The sequence below is a fragment of the Oncorhynchus mykiss genome, chromosome 16, assembly GCF_013265735.2.
Source record: "Oncorhynchus mykiss isolate Arlee chromosome 16, USDA_OmykA_1.1, whole genome shotgun sequence".
Lineage (NCBI taxonomy): Eukaryota > Metazoa > Chordata > Actinopteri > Salmoniformes > Salmonidae > Oncorhynchus > Oncorhynchus mykiss.
Window position 1 is genome coordinate 72,735,372 of NC_048580.1, and position 17,627 is coordinate 72,752,998.

The window sequence follows — 17,627 nt, forward strand, 5'->3', positions numbered from 1 at the left end:
TGGAGGGAGTTTTGCCGTTTGATTGGGGCTTCCGTCAGTCTCTCTTCCGGCTTTCACCCCCAGTCTAACGGTCAAGCAGAACGGGCCAATCAGACTATTGGTCGCATCTTACGCAGTCTTTCTTTTCGTAACCCTGCGTCTTGGTCAGAACAGCTCCCCTGGGCAGAATACGCCCACAACTCGCTTCCTTCGTCTGCGACCGGGCTATCTCCTTTTCAGAGTAGCCTCGGGTACCAGCCTCCGCTGTTCTCATCTCAGTTCGCCGAGTCCAGCGTCCCCTCCGCTCAGGCTTTTGTCCAACGTTGCGAGCGCACCTGGAAGAGGGTCAGGTCTGCACTTTGCCGTTATAGGACGCAGACTGTGAGGGCTGCTAATAAGCGTAGAACTAAGAGTCCTAGATATTGTCGCGGTCAGAGAGTTTGGCTCTCCACTCAGAACCTTCCCCTTAAGACGGCTTCTCGCAAGTTGACCCCGCGGTTCATTGGTCCGTTCCGTATTTCTCGGGTCATTAATCCTGTCGCAGTTCGACTTCTTCTTCCGCGATACCTTCGTCGCGTCCACCCGGTCTTCCATGTCTCCTGCATCAAGCCCGTCCTTCGCGCCCCCGCTCGTCTTCCCCCCCCCCCCCCCCATCCTTGTCGAGGGCGCACCCATCTACAGGGTCCGTAGAATTTTGGACATGCGTCCTCGGGGCCGTGGTCACCAGTACCTCGTAGATTGGGAGGGGTACGGTCCTGAGGAGAGGAGTTGGGTTCCCTCTCGGGACGTGCTGGACCGTGCGCTGATCGAGGATTTCCTCCGTTGCCGCCAGGTTTCCTCCTTGAGTGCGCCAGGAGGCGCTCGGTGAGTGGGGGGGTACTGTCATGTACTGTCATGTTGTGTCTTGTCTCTGTCCTTTCCCTTCACCCTGTCTCCCTCTGCTGGTCGTTGTTAGGTTACCTTTTCTCCCCCGCTTTCCCCCAGCTGTTCCTTGTCTCCTCTGACTACCCATTCACCCCGTTTCCCACCTGTTCCCTTTTTCCCTCTGATTAGGTCCCTATATCTCTCTCTGTTTCTGTTCCTGTCCTTGTCGGATTCTTGTTTGTTGTGTTTCATGCCTGAGCCAGACTATCGTCATGTTTGCTGTAACCTTGTCCTGTCCTGTCGGAATCTGCCGGTCTATCTGAGCCTACCTATGTTTGGTTATTAAAGAAGCTCTGTTTAAGTTAGTTCGCTTTTGGGTCCTCATTCACTCACCATAACAGTATTTTGGGGAGTTTCTCCCATTTTTCTCTGCAGATCTTCTCAAGCTCTGTCAGGTCGGATGGGCAGCGTCGCTGCACAGCTATTTTCAGGTCTCTCCAGGGATGTTCGATCAGGTTCAAGTCCAGGCTCTGGCTGGGCCTCTCAAAGACATTCAGAGACTTGTTCCGAAGCCACTCCTAAGTTGTCTTGGCTGTGTGCTTAGGGTCATTGTCCTGTTGGAAGGTGAACCTTTGCCCCAGTCTGAGGTCCTGAGCACTCTGGAGCAGGTTTTCATCAAGAATCTCTCCTAGAGAATTCTCTTCGATAATAGTCACAGCCGTGTAACCCCCCCCCCCAACCAGATACCTCGTCGGCCCTGAAAGGACTTCACTGGACTCTATGTAAACTGGAAACCATACATCCTGAGGATACATTTATTGTAGCTGGGGATTTTAACAAAGCTAACCTAAGATCAATACTCCCTAAATTCTATTAGCATATCGAATGCGCAACACGAGCTGGCAGAATTCTGGATCATTGCTACTCAAACTTCTACGATGCATACAAAGCCCTCCCGCGCCTAGCCTTCGGCAAATCTGACCATGAATCCATTTTGTTGCTCCCAGCCTACAGACAGAAACTGAAACAGGAAACGCCCATGCTCAGGTCAATACAATGCTGGTCTGACCAATCGTATTCCACGCTTCAAGATTGCTTCGATCACGTGGATCGCCTCAGACAACAACATTGATGTATACGCTGACTCGGTGAGCGAGTTTATTAGCAAGTGCATCAGAGATGTCGTACCCGCTGTGACTATTAAAACCTTGCCTAACCAGAAACCGTGGATTAATGGCAGCAGTAGCGCAGAACTGAAAGCGCGAACCACCGCGTTTAACCATGGCAAGATGACCGGAAACATGACCGAATACAAACAGTGCAGCTATTCCCTCCACATGGCAATCAAACAAGAAAAGTGTCAATATAGAGACAAAGTAGAGTAGCAATTAAACGTCTCAAACACGAGACGTATGCAGCAGGATCTACAGACAATCACGGATTACAAAAAGAAAACCAGACCCGTCGCGGACTACAACGTCTTGCTCCCAGACAAATTAAACAACTTCTTTGCTCGCTTTGAGGACAATACAGCGCCACTGACACGGCTCGCTACCAAAGCCTGTGGGCTCTCCTTCTCCGTGGCCAACATGAGTAAAACATTTAAACGTGTTAACGCTCGCAAGGCTGCAGACGGCATCCCTAGCCGCGTCTTGAGATCATGCGCAGACCAGCTGGCTGGTGTGTATACGGACGTATTCAACCAATCCCTATCCCAGTCTGTTATCCCCGCATGCTTCAAGATGGCCACCATTGTTCCTGTTCACAAGAAAGCTAAGGTAACTGAACTAAATGACTATCGCCCAATTGCACTCACTTCTGTCATCATGAAGTGCTTTGAGAGACTAGTCAAGGATCATATCACCCTACCTGACACCCTAGACCCACTCCAATTTGCATACCGCCCATATAGGTCCACTGATGATGCAATCGCCATCACACTGTACACTGCCTTATCCCATCTGGACAATAGGAATACCTATGTAAGAATGCTGTTCATTGACTACAGCTCAGAATTTAACGCCATAGTACCCTCCAAACTCGTCATTAAGCTCAAGACCCAGGGTCTCGACCCCGCCCTGTGCAACTGGGTCCTGGACTTTCTGACAGGCCTCACCCAGGTGGTGAAGGTAGGAAACAACACCTCCACCTCGCTGATCCTCAACATTGGGGCCCCACAAGGGTGTGTTCTCAGCCCTCTCATGAATTCCCTGTTCACCCATGACTGTGTGGCCATGCATGCTTCCAACTCAATCATCAAATTTGCAGACCACACTACAGTGGTAGGCCTGATTACCAACAACGAAAAGACAAGACGGCTTACAGGGCGGAGGTGAGGGCCCTCTGAGTGTGGTGTCAGAAAAATAACCTCTCACTCAACGTCAACAAAACAAAGGATAGGAAACAGCAGAGGGAGCCCTTCGACCTGATGGCTTGGTTTTTACTCCGACATGCAGTGTCAACTGTGGAACCTTTTATAGACAGGTGTGTGCCTTTCCAAATCATGTCCAATCAATTGAATTTGCCACTGGTGGACTCCAATCAAGTTGTAGAAACATCTCAAGAATTGTCAATGGAAACCGTTGTGATTGGTTCATTCCATATGGTCCGTTTTACATTGACCTGTCCTGTTTTTAGGATATGTTGTTTGTCAACATGACAGCTCTTTTTTGTTGTTGATTGGGAATGGACAAGCAAAATATTTTTGCACTCTTGCCCTTCGACAAAGTGGGCACTGCTTATCACCGGGCGGCATCAACGCTCAGCTAAAAAGCCCTCATGCCACCGGTTGAGAACAATTGGCATTCTTTTTTGGTATAATTATGTGAGGTTTTCTGTGTTGTTGGAGGTGTGTGTCTTGGTCGGTTAAACTCAGAATATGCCACCCTTGTCAATCTGCTGCCATAGGCGGCTGCCTAATCATGCCTAATGAGAAGGCCGGCCGTGAATGTGGTTCAGGCCGCCATCATGACTGGCCTGCGTTCATCGGAAGGCCGTAATTACCTCTCTCTCTCTCTCTCTCTCTCTCTCTCTCTCTCTCTCTCTCTCTCTCTCTCCCTCTCTCTCCCTCTCTCTCTCTACCTCTCCCTCTCTATCACTCTCTCTCCCTCTCTCTCTCTCTCTCTCTCTCTCTCTCTCTCTCCCTCTCTATCACTCTCTCTCTCTCTTTCTCCCTCTCTCTCTCCCTCTCCCTCTCTATCACTCTCTCGCTCTCTCTCTCTCTCCCCCTCTCTCTCTCCCCCAATCTCTCTCTCTCTCTCTGTTGTTATAGGGTCGGTTTCCGGCAGCAGAACCCCTAAGTGATCTGGTTACATGGAGAGCAAAGGGAGGTAAAGTGGAGGCTGAGTACTGTAGCCACCACCACCGTACAGTCAGTTACTAGGCAACGCTGTCCTCGTCACAGCAGGAAAAAGAGTCGAACTGAACATTAATCACTTTGAGCGTCTTCAGATTTCAATTTCCTTCACATCTCAATTTCCTTCACATCTCAATTGCCTTCACATGTCAATGACCTTATCATCTCAACGGTCTTCACATCTCAACTGCTTTCACATCTCAATGACCTTCACATCTCAACGGTCTTCACATCTCAATGACCTTCACATCTCAACGGTCTTCACATCTCAACGGTCTTCACATCTCAACGGTCTTCACATCTCAACGGCCTTCACATCTCAATGACCTTCACATCTCAATGGTCTTCACATCTCAATGACCTTCACATCTCAACGGCCTTCACATCTCAATTTCCTTCACATCTCAACGGTCTTCACATCTCAACGGCCTTCACATCTCAACGGCCTTCACATCTCAACGGCCTTCACATCTCAACGGCCTTCACATCTCAACTGCCTTCACATCTCAACGGCCTTCACATCTCAATGACCTTCACATCTCAACGGCCTTCACATCTCAATGATCTTCACATCTCAACGGCCTTCACATCTCAATGACCTTCACATCTCAATGACCTTCACATCTCAATGGTCTTCACATCTCAATGACCTTCACATCTCAACGGCCTTCACATCTCAATGACCTTCACATCTCAACGGCCTTCACATCTCAATGACCTTCACATCTCAACGGTCTTCACATCTCAATGGTCTTCACATCTCAACGGTCTTCACATCTCAACTGTCTTCACATCTCAACGGTCTTCACATCTCAACTGTCTTCACATCTCAACGGTCTTCACATGTCAATGACCTTCACATCTCAACGGTCTTCACATCTCAATGATCTTCACATCTCAATGGCCTTCACATGTCAATGACCTTCACATCTCAACGGTCTTCACATCTCAATGACCTTCACATCTCAACGGCCTTCACATGTCAATGACCTTCACATCTCAACGGTCTTCACATCTCAACGGTCTTCACATCTCAACGGTCTTCACATCTCAACGGTCTTCACATCTCAACTGCCTTCACATCTCAACTGTCTTCACATCTCATCTGTCTTCACATCTCAACGGTCTTCACATCTCAACTGCCTTCACATCTCAACGGTCTTCACATCTCAACGGTCTTCACATCTCAACTGCCTTCACATCTCAACTGTCTTCACATCTCAACTGTCTTCACATCTCAACGGTCTTCACATCTCAACTGCCTTCACATCTCAACGGCCTTCACATCTCAACGGTCTTCACATCTCAACGGTCTTCACATCTCAACTGTCTTCATATCTCAACGGTCTTCACATATCAATGGTCTTCACATCTCAACGGTCTTCACATCTCAACGGTCTTCACATCTCAACGGTCTTCACATCTCAATGACCTTCACATCTCAACGGTCTTCACATCTCAATGACCTTCACATCTCAATGACCTTCACATCTCAACGGCCTTCACATCTCAATGACCTTCACATCTCAACGGCCTTCACATCTCAATGACCTTCACATCTCAACGGTCTTCACATCTCAATGGTCTTCACATCTCAATGGTCTTCACATCTCAATTTCCTTCACATCTCAACGGCTTTCACATCTCAACGGTCTTCACATCTCAACTGCCTTCACATCTCAATGGTCTTCACATCTCAATGACCTTCACATCTCAACGGTCTTCACATCTCAACGGCCTTCACATCTCAATGACCTTCACATCTCAACGGTCTTCACATCTCAATGGTCTTCACATCTCAACGGTCTTCACATCTCAACGGTCTTCACATCTCAATGACCTTCACATCTCAACGGTCTTCACATCTCAACGGTCTTCACATCTCAACGGTCTTCACATCTCAATGGTCTTCACATCTCAATGACCTTCACATCTCAAAGTCAGACAGAATTAAGTTTCTTCCTAACAAACTAAGGCTGATTTAAATGGATGCCATAAAACAAATATACAGCGCCAGAATTCTGAAGTTCAGCACCACAGGGCAGTAACTGTCTCAGGGGCATCCCTGCAGAGACTAAATTGCTTTTTATTTTTTTGATGTGACCCAATCCGGCATCCATAGCCTTGCCAAATAAGGCCCAGTATAGCAGCATTTAGAATTCCCAAAGCTCATATAAGCTGGTGGTGAGCAAACCAACCTGCCTGATTAGGATGATCAGTTTTCCCTGATCCTCGGCTCTGTGTATCCATCAATCCAAAATGGGATCAATCACAGAGTAAACACTCCTAGTAAACACGGATTGCCTGCAAAGTCAATTTATTTTATTTATTTATAAAGCCCTTCTTACATCAGCTGATATCTCAAAGTGCTGTACAGAAACAAGTTTGTAAGCAGGTTTGGTGTGGATTCAATGTGACTGTGTTGTGTACTAACTTGGATCCTTCCTGTCTCTCTCCCTGTCTCCTTCCCTATCTCCCTCCCGGTCTGCCTCCCTCCCTGTCTGCCTCCCTGTCTGTCTGCCTCCCTGTCTGTCTCCCTGTCTGTCTTCCTGTCTCCCTGTCTGTCACCATCGCTGTCTCCCAGTCTGTGTACCTGTCTGTCTCCCTCCCTGTCTGTCTCCCTCCCTCCCTGTCTCCCTCCCTGTCTGTCTCCCTCCCTGTCTGAATCCTTGTCTGTCTGAATCCTTGTCTGTCTCCTTCTCTGTCTCCCTCTGTCTCCCTACCTAACTAACTGAGATCAACAGGATCAGTCATCACAGGATAAATACTAACTGAGATCAACAGGGCCAGTCATCACAGGATAAATACTAACTGAGATCAACAGGGCCAGTCATCACAGGATAAATACTAACTGAGATCAACAGGGCCAGTCATCACAGGATAAATACTAACTGAGATCAACAGGGCCAGTCATCACAGGGTAAATACTAACTGAGATCAACAGGGCCAGTTATCACAGGATAAATACTAACTGAGATCAACAGGGCCAGTCATCACAGGGTAAATACTAACTGAGATCAACAGGATCAGTCATCACAGGATAAATACTAACTGAGATCAACAGGGCCAGTCATCACAGGGTAAATACTAACTGAGATCAACAGGATCAGTCATCACAGGATAAATACTAACTGAGATCAACAGGGCCAGTCATCACAGGGTAAATACTAACTGAGATCAACAGGATCAGTCATCACAGGATAAATACTAACTGAGATCAACAGGGCCAGTTATCACAGGGTAAATACTAACTGAGATCAACAGGGCCAGTCATCACAGGGTAAATACTAACTGAGATCAACAGGGCCAGTCATCACAGGATAAATACTAACTGAGATCAACAGGGCCAGTTATCACAGGGTAAATACTAACTGAGATCAACAGGGCCAGTCATCACAGGGTAAATACTAACTGAGATCAACAGGGCCAGTCATCACAGGGTAAATACTAACTGAGATCAACAGGGCCAGTCATCACAGGGTAAATACTAACTGAGATCAACAGGGCCAGTCATCACAGGGTAAATACTAACTGAGATCAACAGGATCAGTCATCACAGGATAAATACTAACTGAGATCAACAGGGCCAGTTATCACAGGGTAAATACTAACTGAGATCAACAGGGCCAGTCATCACAGGGTAAATACTAACTGAGATCAACAGGGCCAGTCATCACAGGATAAATACTAACTGAGATCAACAGGGCCAGTTATCACAGGGTAAATACTAACTGAGATCAACAGGGCCAGTCATCACAGGGTAAATACTAACTGAGATCAACAGGGCCAGTCATCACAGGGTAAATACTAACTGAGATCAACAGGGCCAGTCATCACAGGGTAAATACTAACTGAGATCAACAGGGCCAGTCATCACAGGGTAAATACTAACTGAGATCAACAGGGCCAGTTATCACAGGATAAATACTAACTGAGATCAACAGGGCCAGTCATCACAGGATAAATACTAACTGAGATCAACAGGGCCAGTCATCACAGGATAAATACTAACTGAGATCAACAGGGCCAGTTATCACAGGATAAATACTAACTGAGATCAACAGGGCCAGTCATCACAGGGTAAATACTAACTGAGATCAACAGGGCCAGTCATCACAGGGTAAATACTAACTGAGATCAACAGGGCCAGTCATCACAGGATAAATACTAACTGAGATCAACAGGGCCAGTCATCACAGGATAAATACTAACTGAGATCAACAGGGCCAGTCATCACAGGATAAATACTAACTGAGATCAACAGGGCCAGTCATCACAGGGTAAATACTAACTGAGATCAACAGGGCCAGTCATCACAGGATAAATACTAACTGAGATCAACAGGGCCAGTCATCACAGGGTAAATACTAACTGAGATCAACAGGGCCAGTCATCACAGGGTAAATACTAACTGAGATCAACAGGGCCAGTCATCACAGGATAAATACTAACTGAGATCAACAGGGCCAGTCATCACAGGGTAAATACTAACTGAGATCAACAGGGCCAGTCATCACAGGATAAATACTAACTGAGATCAACAGGGCCAGTCATCACAGGGTAAATACTAACTGAGATCAACAGGGCCAGTCATCACAGGATAAATACTAACTGAGATCAACAGGGCCAGTCATCACAGGGTAAATACTAACTGAGATCAACAGGGCCAGTCATCACAGGATAAATACTAACTGAGATCAACAGGGCCAGTCATCACAGGGTAAATACTAACTGAGATCAACAGGGCCAGTCATCACAGGGTAAATACTAACTGAGATCAACAGGGCCAGTCATCACAGGGTAAATACTAACTGAGATCAACAGGGCCAGTCATCACAGGATAAATACTAACTGAGATCAACAGGGCCAGTCATCACAGGATAAATACTAACTGAGATCAACAGGGCCAGTCATCACAGGGTAAATACTAACTGAGATCAACAGGGCCAGTCATCACAGGATAAATACTAACTGAGATCAACAGGGCCAGTCATCACAGGATAAATACTAACTGAGATCAACAGGGCCAGTCATCACAGGATAAATACTAACTGAGATCAACAGGGCCAGTCATCACAGGGTAAATACTAACTGAGATCAACAGGGCCAGTCATCACAGGATAAATACTAACTGAGATCAACAGGGCCAGTCATCACAGGATAAATACTAACTGAGATCAACAGGGCCAGTCATCACAGGGTAAATACTAACTGAGATCAACAGGGCCAGTCATCACAGGGTAAATACTAACTGAGATCAACAGGGCCAGTCATCACAGGATAAATACTAACTGAGATCAACAGGGCCAGTCATCACAGGGTAAATACTAACTGAGATCAGCAGGGCCAGTCATCACAGGATAAATACTAACTGAGATCAACAGGGCCAGTCATCACAGGGTAAATACTAACTGAGATCAACAGGATCAGTCATCACAGGATAAATACTAACTGAGATCAACAGGGCCAGTCATCACAGGATAAATACTAACTGAGATCAACAGGGCCAGTCATCACAGGATAAATACTAACTGAGATCAACAGGGCCAGTCATCACAGGATAAATACTAACTGAGATCAACAGGGCCAGTCATCACAGGGTAAATACTAACTGAGATCAACAGGGCCAGTCATCACAGGATAAATACTAACTGAGATCAACAGGGCCAGTCATCACAGGATAAATACTAACTGAGATCAACAGGGCCAGTCATCACAGGGTAAATACTAACTGAGATCAACAGGGCCAGTCATCACAGGATAAATACTAACTGAGATCAACAGGGCCAGTCATCACAGGGTAAATACTAACTGAGATCAACAGGGCCAGTCATCACAGGGTAAATACTAACTGAGATCAACAGGGCCAGTCATCACAGGATAAATACTAACTGAGATCAACAGGGCCAGTCATCACAGGGTAAATACTAACTGAGATCAACAGGGCCAGTCATCACAGGATAAATACTAACTGAGATCAACAGGGCCAGTCATCACAGGATAAATACTAACTGAGATCAACAGGGCCAGTCATCACAGGGTAAATACTAACTGAGATCAACAGGGCCAGTCATCACAGGATAAATACTAACTGAGATCAACAGGGCCAGTCATCACAGGATAAATACTAACTGAGATCAACAGGGCCAGTCATCACAGGATAAATACTAACTGAGATCAACAGGGCCAGTCATCACAGGGTAAATACTAACTGAGATCAAGGGATACAAAGTAGGTGTTTATGTGTAACTCTCTGTTGTTGTTTTTGTCGCACTGCTTTTGTTTATTTTGGCCAGGTTTCTGTTCTAAATGAGAACTTGTTCTCAACTGGCCTACCTGGTTAAATAAAGGTGTTCTCAACTGGCCTACCTGGTTAAATAAAGGTGTTCTCAACTGGCCTACCTGGTTAAATAAAGGTGTTCTCAACTGGCCTACCTGGTTAAATAAAGGTGTTCTCAACTGGCCTACCTGGTTAAATAAAGGTGTTCTCAACTGGCCTACCTGGTTAAATAAAGGTGTTCTCAACTGGCCTACCTGGTTAAATAAAGGTGTTCTCAACTGGCCTACCTGGTTAAATAAAGGTGTTCTCAACTGGCCTACCTGGTTAAATAAAGGTGTTCTCAACTGGCCTACCTGGTTAAATAAAGGTGTTCTCAACTGGCCTACCTGGTTAAATAAAGGTGTTCTCAACTGGCCTACCTGGTTAAATAAAGGTGTTCTCAACTGGCCTACCTGGTTAAATAAAGGTGTTCTCAACTAGCCTACCTGGTTAAATAAAGGTGTTCTCAACTGGCCTACCTGGTTAAATAAAGGTGTTCTCAACTGGCCTACCTGGTTAAATAAAGGTGTTCTCAACTGGCCTACCTGGTTAAATAAATGTGTTCTCAACTGGCCTACCTGGTTAAATAAAGGTGTTCTCAACTGGCCTACCTGGTTAAATAAATGTGTTCTCAACTGGCCTACCTGGTTAAATAAAGGTGTTCTCAACTGGCCTACCTGGTTAAATAAAGGTGTTCTCAACTGGCCTACCTGGTTAAATAAAGGTGTTCTCAACTGGCCTACCTGGTTAAATAAAGGTGTTCTCAACTGGCCTACCTGGTTAAATAAAGGTGTTCTCAACTGGCCTACCTGGTTAAATAAAGGTGTTCTCAACTGGCCTACCTGGTTAAATAAAGGTGTTCTCAACTGGCCTACCTGGTTAAATAAAGGTGTTCTCAACTGGCCTACCTGGTTAAATAAAGGTGTTCTCAACTGGCCTACCTGGTTAAATAAAGGTGTTCTCAACTGGCCTACCTGGTTAAATAAAGGTGTTCTCAACTGGCCTACCTGGTTAAATAAAGGTGTTCTCAACTGGCCTACCTGGTTAAATAAAGGTGTTCTCAACTAGCCTACCTGGTTAAATAAAGGTGTTCTCAACTGGCCTACCTGGTTAAATAAAGGTGTTCTCAACTGGCCTACCTGGTTAAATAAAGGTGTTCTCAACTGGCCTACCTGGTTAAATAAATGTGTTCTCAACTGGCCTACCTGGTTAAATAAAGGTGTTCTCAACTGGCCTACCTGGTTAAATAAAGGTGTTCTCAACTGGCCTACCTGGTTAAATAAATGTGTTCTCAACTGGCCTACCTGATTAAATAAAGGTGAAATAAAAAAATATATATATTTTAAAATATATAAGAAATGCTTATGTGATAATAAATGGATGTGTAGTATGTTTATGAGTGTTATGAAATTATTATGTAGGTACCTTTCAGATAAGGTGTTTATCAAAATAATGATCTAGTTCTCTCCAACAGATACAAGTGAGGAAAGGATACTGTCGATACAGGATTCAGGCCCCCAGTCTTATGTGGTATTGGGAGTCGATACAGGATTCAGGCCCCCAGTCCTACGTGGTATTGGGAGTCGATACAGGATTCAGGCCCCCAGTCTTATGTGGTATTGGGAGTCGATACCGGATTCAGGCCCCCAGTCTTATGTGGTATTGGGAGTCGATACAGGATTCAGGCCCCCAGTCTTATGTGGTATTGTGAGTCGATACAGGATTCAGGCCCCCAGTCCTATGTGGTATTGGGAGTCGATACAGGATTCAGGCCCCCAGTCCTATGTGGTATTGTGAGTCGATACTGTCTTATGTGGTATTGTGAGTCGATACTGTCTTATGTGGTATTGTGAGTCGATACAGTCTTATGTGGTATTGTGAGTCGATACTGTCTTATGTGGTATTGTGAGTCGATACTGTCTTATGTGGTATTGTGAGTCGATACAGTCCTACGTGGTATTGGGAGTCGATACTGTCTTATGTGGTATTGTGAGTCGATACAGGATTCAGGCCCCCAGTCCTATGTGGTATTGTGATTCGATACAGGATTCAGGCCCCCAGTCTTATGTGGTATTGTGAGTCGATACAGTCTTATGTGGTATTGTGAGTCGATACTGTCTTATGTGGTATTGTGAGTCGATACTGTCTTATGTGGTATTGTGAGTCGATACAGTCTTATGTGGTATTGTGAGTTGATACTGTCTTATGTGGTATTGTGAGTCGATACTGTCTTATGTGGTATTGTGAGTCGATACAGTCTTATGTGGTATTGTGAGTCGATACTGTCTTATGTGGTATTGTGAGTCGATACTGTCTTATGTGGTATTGTGAGTCGATACAGTCCTACGTGGTATTGTGAGTCGATACAGGATTCAGGCCAACAGTCCTATGTGGTATTGGGAGTCGATACAGGATTCAGGCCCCCAGTCCTATGTGGTATTGGGAGTCGATACAGGATTAAGGCCCCCAGTCCTACGTGGTATTGGGAGTCGATACAGGATTAAGGCCCCCAGTCCTATGTGGTATTGGGAGTCGATACAGGATTAAGGCCCCCAGTCCTATGTGGTATTGTGAGTCGATACTGTCTTATGTGTTTAACAGTAAAAAAGTAAACACTTAATGTGTGTGTAAGGCCTTGACTGCAATAACAAGCATTCAGAAACACTCACCCTCTAAAAACAAGTATCTCACCATTGCCGCCTGCTATAGACCACCCTCTGCCCCCAGCTGTGCTCTGGACACCATATGTGAACTGATTGGCCCCCATCTATCTTCAGAGCTTGTGCTGCTAGGCGACCTAAACTGAAACATGCTTAACACCCCAGCCATCCTACAATCTAAGCTTGATGCCCTCAATCTCACACAAATGATCAACGAACCTACCAGGTACCTCCCCAAAGCCTTATACACGGGCACCCTCATAGTTATTATCCTAACCAACTTGCCCTCTAAATACACCTCTGCTGTCTTCAACCAAGATCTCAGCGATCACTGCCTCATTGCCTGCATCCATAATGGGTCAGCGGTCAAACGACCTCCTCTCATCACTGTCAAACGCTCCCTGAAACACTTCAGCGAGCAGGCCTTTCTAATCGACCTGGCCGGGGTATCCTGGAAGGATATTGATCTCATCCCGTCAGTAGAAGATGCCTGGTTATTTTTTTTAAATGCCTTCCTAACCATCTTAAATAAGCATGCCCCATTCAAGAAATGTAGAACCAGGAACAGATATAGCCCTTGGTTCTCCCCAGACCTGACTGCCCTTAACCAACACAAAAACATCCTATGACGTTCTGCATTAGCATCGAACAGCCCCTGTGATATGCAGCTGTTCAGGGAAGCTAGAAACCATTATACACAGACAGTTAGAAAAGCCAAGGCTAGCTTTTTCAAGCAAAAATTTGCTTCCTGCAACACTAACTCAAAAAAGTTCTGGGACACTGTAAAGTCCATGGAGAATAAGAACACCTCCTCCCAGCTGCCCACTGCACTGAAGATAGGAAACACTGTCACCACTGATAAATCCACTATAATTAAGAATTTCAATAAGCATTTTTATACGGCTGGCCATGCTTTCCACCTGGCTACTCCTACCCCGGTCAACAGCACTGCACCCCACACAGCAACTCGCCCAAGCCTTCCCCATTTCTCCTTCTCCCAAATCCAGTCAGCGGATGTTCTGAAAGAGCTGCAAAATCTGGACCCCTACAAATCAGCCGGGCTAGACAACCTGGACCCTTTCTTTCTAAAATGATTTGCCGAAATTGTTGCCACCCCTATTACTAGCCTGTTCAACTTCTTTCGTGTTGTCTGAGATTCCCAAAGATTGGAAAGCAGCTGCGGTCATCCCCCTCTTCAAAGGGGGGGACACTTTTGACCCAAACTGCTACAGACCTGTATCTATCCTACCCTGCCTTTCTAAGGTCTTCGAAAGCCAAGTCAACAAACAGATTACCAACCATTTCGAATCTCACCATACCTTCTCTGCTATGCAATCTGGTTTCAGAGCTGGTCATGGGTGCACCTCAGCCACGCTCAAGGTCCTAAACGATATCTTAACCGCCATCGATAAGAAACATTACTGTGCAGCCGTATTCATTGATCTGGCCAAGGCTTTCGACTCTGTCAATCACCACATCCTCATCGGCAGACTCGACAGCCTTAGTTTCTCAAATGATTGCCTCACCTGGTTCACCAACTACTTATCTGATAGAGTTCAGTGTGTCAAATCGGAGGGTCTGCTGTCCGGACCTCTGGCAGTCTCTATGGGGGTGCCACAGGGTCCAATTCTTGGACCGACTCTCTTCTCTGTATACATCAATGATGTCGCTCTTGCTGCTGGTGAGTCTCTGATCCACCTCTACGCAGACAACACCATTCTGTATACTTCTGGCCCTTCTTTGGACACTGTGTTAACAACCCTTCAGGCAAGCTTCAATGCCATACAACTCTCCTTCCGTGGCCTCCAATTGCTCTTAAATACAAGTAAAACTAAATGCCTGCTCTTCAACCGATCGCTGCCTGCACCTGCCCGCCTGTCCAACATCACTACTTTGGACGGCTCTGACTTAGAATACGTGGACAACTACAAATACCTAGGTGTCTGGTTAGACTGTAAACTCTTTTTCCAGACCCACATCAAACATCTCCAATCCAAAGTTAAATCTAGAATTGGCTTCCTATTTCGCAACAAAGCATCCTTCACTCATGCTGCCAAACATACCCTTGTAAGACTGACCATCCTACCAATCCTCGACTTCGGCGATGTCATTTACAAAATAGCCTCCAATACCCTACTCAACAAATTGGATGCAGTCTATCACAGTGCAATCCGTTTTGACACCAAAGCCCCATATACTACCCTCCATTGTGACCTGTACGCTCTCGTTGGCTGGCCCTCGCTTCATACTCATCGCCAAACCCACTGGCTCCATGTCATCTACAAGACCCTGCTAGGTAAAGTCCCCCCTTATCTCATCTTGCTGGTCACCATAGCATCACCCACCTGTAGCACGCGCTCCAGCAGGTATATCTCTCTGGTCACCCCCAAAACCAATTATTTCTTTGGCTGCCTCTCCTTCCAGTTCTCTGCTGCCAATGACTGGAACGAACTACAAAAATCTCTGAAACTGGAAACACTTATCTCCCTCACTAGCTTTAAGCACCAACTGTCAGAGCACCTCACAGATTACTGCACCTGTACATAGCCCACCTATAATTTAGCCCAAACAACTACCTCTTTCCCTACTGTATTTATTTTATTTATTTATTTAGCTCCTTTGCACCCCATTATTTCTATCTCTACTTTGCACATTCTTCCACTGCAAATCTACCATTCCAGTGTTTTACTTGCTATATTGTATTTCCTTCGCCACCATGGCCTTTTTTTTGCCTTTACCTCCCTTATCTCACCTCATTTGCTCACATTGTATATAGACTTGTTTCTACTGTATTATTGACTGTATGTTTGTTTTATTCCATGTGTAACTCTGTGTTGTTGTATGTGTCGAACTGCATTGCTTTATCTTAGCCAGGTCGCAATTGTAAATGAGAACCTGTTCTCAACTTGCCTACCTGGTTAAATAAAGGTGAAATAAAATGTAAAAAATAAAAATAAAACCCTCACCTGAGATGAGCATATAGACTATTGTATAGACTGAGCTGAGGGTATAGACTGAGCTGAGAGTATAGACTATTGTATAGACTGAGCTGAGGGTATAGACTATTGTATAGACTGAGCTGAGGGTATAGACTGAGCTGAGAGTATAGACTATTGTATAGACTGAGCTGAGGGTATAGACTGAGCTGAAGGTATAGACTACTGTATGGACTGAGCTGAGGGTATAGACTGAGCTGAGGGTATAGACTATTGTATAGACTGAGCTGAGGGTATAGACTATTGCATAGACTGAGCTGAGGGTATAGACTGAGCTGAGGGTATAGACTATTGTATAGACTGAGCTGAGGGTATAGACTGAGCTGAGGGTATAGACTGAGCTGAGGGTATAGACTATTGTATAGACTGAGCTGAGGGTATAGACTATTGTATGGACTGGGCTGAGAGAATAGACTATTGCATAGACTGAGCTGAGGGTATAGACTATTGTATAGACTGAGCTGAGGGTATAGACTGAGCTGAGGGTATAGACTATTGTATGGACTGAGCTGAGAGTATAGACTATTGTATAGACTGAGCTGAGGGTATAGGCTGAGCTGAAGGTATAGACTACTGTATAGACTGAGCTGAGGGTATAGACTGAGCTGAAGGTATAGACTACTGTATAGACTGAGCTGAGGGTATAGACTGAGCTGAAGGTATAGACTAGTGTATGGACTGAGCTGAGGCTATAGACTATTGTATAGACTGAGCTGAGGGTATAGGCTGAGCTGAAGGTATAGACTACTGTATAGACTGAGCTGAGGGTATAGACTGAGCTGAAGGTATAGACTAGTGTATCCTGGCCAGGGAGGGGACATGTTATGGGAAGGGAACTGATCAGTGACTTTAACGCTCATTCTTCAGAACTGGACAGGAAGAGCGTCTTCTTTGCCTGTGTGAGGTTAGGATACAGTAGTAAGTCATTGTAGCCTAGTACTAGAGTAGCTTGTCTGGTACCCAGTGGAGTGTATTCATGGTTGCCATGGGAAGCCACCCTCCCCCCCACCCCCCCAAAATAAATAATATATATATATATATATATATCTTATTCTCTCTGTATTTCATAATTTTCTTTCAATTCGCAAGAGGTTGAATGTATTTGACAGGAGAAAGCATCCGAGCGAGTTAAACAGCGCGCCTCTGTCTCTCTATGAGTAGGCCATCTATCTGATTCTGTCTGGTCCAAATGAGTATGACATTGTTGCCGCCCGTAGCGCTGAAGGCAAGGGCAGCCAGCGACCATCTGGCCTCCATTGACAAAGAAAGTGTGAAACATTTGCCAATCAGCGTTGAGCTTAACTTGAGTTGAGCTCAACTGTGAATGGTTCTGGCACACCAAAAAAAAAAAAAAGGTGTGAAGGGAAGCCATCTTGGATTTGGCTTCACTCCTATCAAATCCCATTGAGAGCAGACGTCATTGACAGAAAAACTAGAATTGTTGCATCTCGTTG